We start from the raw sequence: 4,183 nt of genomic DNA on the forward strand, positions 1-4,183 counted from the left end.
CAGTAGAATTCACAGCAGCACAGGCAGGGTAAGCAGACTGCCTTAATAAGCCCCTGTCCTATGCTATCTATCCCTATATGGGGGAGGAACAGAGGACTGTAAGACTGACAGGTATATACTGTGTATAAGAACAGTTTACCAGCCCACTAAGATAAGCATGTGGCTTGCAGTCAGGCATGAACTGTGTATAACAGTATGCCAGTACACTTAGGTAAGCGTGTGGCTTGCAAACAGGCATGTGCTGTGTATAAGAACAGTATACCAGTACACTTAGGTAAGCATCTGGCATGCAGACAGGCATGTACTGTGTATAAGAACAGTATACCCGTACACTAGCATGTGGCTTGCAGTCAGGCATGAACTGTGTATAACAGTATGCTAGTACCCTTAGGTAAGCATGTGGCTTGCAGACAGGTATATACTGTGTATAAGAACAGTATACCAGTACACTTAGGTAAGCATGTGGCTTGCAGACAGGCCCGAACTGTGTATAACAGTATGCCAGTACACTTAGGCAAGCGTGTGGTTTGCAGACAGGCATGTACTGTGTATAAGAACAGTATACCCGTACACTTAGGTAAGCATGTGACTTGCAGTCAGGCATGAACTGTGTATAACAGTATGCTAGTACTCTTAGGTAAGCATGTGGCTTGCAGACAGGCACGTACTGTGTATAAGAACAGTACACCAGCACACTTAGGTAAGCCTGTGGCTTGCAGACAGGCTTCTACTGTGTATAAGAACAGTACACCAGCACACTTAGGTAAGCCTGTGGCTTACAATCCGGCATGTGCCTTTGTGCTTTAGTTTGTATTCCTGTGGTCTCTCATCCAAGAACAAACCAGGCCCAACACTGCTTAGCTGTGAGGTTGGGCCAATCCTGGGATCTGAACCCAGTACTGTTTGATGATCTGTCTGCTTGTGTGACTGCCAGTGCCCAGCAGAGATGCTTTTTTCTTTTACATTAGTTAAAAGCCTCTGGGACCCGACACCAACACAAAGGAGTGAGGTGGGGAACAGTGTAACCTGACACCAGGTCAGCGTGACAGAGGGTGCAGAAACTATCACTTCACTCCTCAGGCAAATACTGAGGTAAAAGTTTCACACATATATACACACACTGCTGAGAATACAGCAGGAAGTGTAAAGGCAACACACCAACCCTGTACACAATACTGAGATAGTGTGGTAGCAGGGAATGCAAGCCTGGTCCCTGACTATAAGGTCTGGGGGAGGCCGGGTGCCCTTCTCTCTGCTCGCTCTGACTTGCACCTGAGCAGCATCTCTCATGCTGAGAGGGGGAGGGGGAGGGGGAGAGAAGGCTCCCCTGGCGGGAAAAACCGAGTAGGCAGCCGCCAGGGGGGTTGGGGCGGAGAAAATGGGGAAGCTCCGTCCCCTCCTGGAACCCCAGGGACTGCTGGATCCCCATTCAGCTGAAAATCCCTGGTGGTCTAGTGGGACGCGGAAACGACTGGGTGCCACTGCCAGGACCGCCGGGAGCGCACCAACTCCCGGCGATATTGCCGCTTAAGTGTGCCACCTCGCCGGAAGAGTGACTCGCATGCTACAGCAAGTAGTTCCTCCCGGCGCCACGTTCCCTCAGCGCACCTTACTGAGGAGGTGAGGAGGCTCCACTTACCTGACCCCTGCACCGGGAAAACGGTTCCCGGCGCCGCGTGCTACCAGCGTGCTAGAGCCCGGAGGAGTCAGCTTACCTGATCCGGCCGCGGCATGTCCCGGTGTGTTGCCAAGAGGGACGGCTGGCAGGCCTGGCCATGAAGGTCAGCGAGCCGGCCCGGACCAGGAGAGCAGCCTGGTATATTGCACAGGCTTGCTCCAGTAAAAAAAAGAAGATAAAAATAAAATGAAATTGAAGTATAATCACAGGGCTGAACACAGCCCTTCCTTGGACATCCTGTGCCATGAGGCACCAAGAAAAAACTGAAGCCTGTAGGGGGCGTGGAGGAGGAGGAGCCTGGGCTGCACTCAAAGAAATATAATCTCCTTGGTGCCTGTAGCTGAAGCTCCACCCACACCCCACTGTCCCAGTGACCACCATTGGTATGATAGAAAAATGTAATTTTTCATTTTCACTGCCCAGTTGTATCAAAATTGGTGAAACCCCTGGGGGTTTGAAATGTACACTATACCCCTAGATGAATTCTCTGAGGGGTGTAGTTTGCAAAATGGGGTCACTTGTGGGGGGGTTCCACTGTATTGGTGCTTTGGGGGTCTTGCTAATGCGACATAGCACCCACCAACATTCCACCACCAAAAATCACTCCTTCCCTTCTGAGTCCTGCCATGCACCCAACTGGTATTTTTTGGTCACATATGAGGCATTGCCATACTCGGGAGAAATTGGAGCACAGATTTTGGGGTGCTTTTTCTCCTTCATACCTTATGAAAATGAAAAATTTTGAGCCAGAACTGCATTTTTGTGTAAAAAAATGTAATTTTTCATTTTCACTGCACAGTTGTATCAAAATTGGTGAAACCCCTGGGGGTTTGAAATGTACACTATACCCCTAGATGAATTCCCTGAGGGGTGTAGTTTGCAAAATGGGGTCACTTGTGGGGGGGTTCCACTGTATTGGTGTTTGGGGGGTCTTGCTAATGCAACATAGCACCCACCAACATTCCACCAGAATCTGAGCTGCAAAATCCAAAAATCACTCCTTCCTTTCTGAGTCCTGCCATGCACCCAAATGGTATTTTTTGGTCACATGTGAGGCATTGCCGTACTCGGGAGAAATTGGGGCACAGATTTTGGGGTGCTTTGTCTCCTTCATTCCTTGTGAAAATGAAAAATTTTGAGCCAGAACTGCATTTTTGTGTAAAAAATGTAATTTTTCATTTGCACAGCCCAGTTGTATCAAAATTGGTGAAACCCCTGGGGGTTTGAAATGTACACTATACCCCTAGATGAATTCCCTGAGGGGTGTAGTTTGCAAAATGGGGTCACTTGTGGGGGGGGGTTCCACTGTATTGGTGCTTGGGGGGTCTTGCTAATGCGACATAGCACCCACCAAAATTCCACCAGAATCTGAGCTGCAAAATCCAAAAATCACTCCTTCCCTTCTGAGTCCTGCCATGCACCCAAATGGTATTTTTTGGTCACATGTGAGGCATTGCCGTACTCGGGAGAAATTGGGGCACAGATTTTGGGGTGCTTTTTCTCCTTCTTACCTTCTGAAAATGAAAAATTTTGAGCCAGAACTGCATTTTTGTGTAAAAAAATGTAATTTTTCATTTTCACTGCCCAGTTGTATCAAAATTGGTGAAACCCCTGGGGGTTTGAAATATACACTATACCCCTAGATGAATTCCCTGAGGGGTGTAGTTTGCAAAATGGGGTCACTTGTGGGGGGGTTCCACTGTATTGGTGCTTTGGGGGTCTTGCTAATGCGACATAGCACCCACCAACATTCCACCACCAAAAATCACTCCTTCCCTTCTGAGTCCTGCCATGCACCCAACTGGTATTTTTTGGTCACATATGAGGCATTGCCATACTCGGGAGAAATTGGGGCACAGATTTTGGGGTGCTTTTTCTCCTTCATACCTTATGAAAATGAAAAATTTTGAGCCAGAACTGCATTTTTGTGTAAAAAAATGTAATTTTTCATTTTCACTGCCCAGTTGTATCAAAATTGGTGAAACCCCTGGGGGTTTGAAATGTACACTATACCCCTAGATGAATTCCCTGAGGGGTGTAGTTTGCAAAATGGGGTCACTTGTGGGGGAGTTCCACTGTATTGGTGCTTGGGGGGTCTTGCTAATGCAACATAGCACCCACCAACATTCCACCAGAATCTGAGCTGCAAAATCCAAAAATCACTCCTTCCCTTCTGAGTCCTGCCATGCACCCAAATGGTATTTTTTGGTCACATGTGAGGCATTGCCGTACTCGGGAGAAATTGGGGCACAGATTTTGGGGTGCTTTTTCTCCTTCATTCCTTGTGAAAATGAAAAATTTGGAGCCAGAACTGCATTTTTGTGTAAAAAAATTAATTTTTCATTTTCACTGCCCAGTTGTACCACAATTGGTGAAACCCCTGGGGGTTTGAAATGTACACTATACCCCTAGATGAATTCCCTGAGGGGTGTAGTTTGCAAAATGGGGTCACTTGTGGGGGGGTTCCTAAATTTTAGCATCTTATGGTGCCTAGAAACCTACATG

Source organism: Crinia signifera, chromosome 19 (genome assembly GCF_055691185.1).
Source record: "Crinia signifera chromosome 19, ASM5569118v1, whole genome shotgun sequence".
Lineage (NCBI taxonomy): Eukaryota > Metazoa > Chordata > Amphibia > Anura > Myobatrachidae > Crinia > Crinia signifera.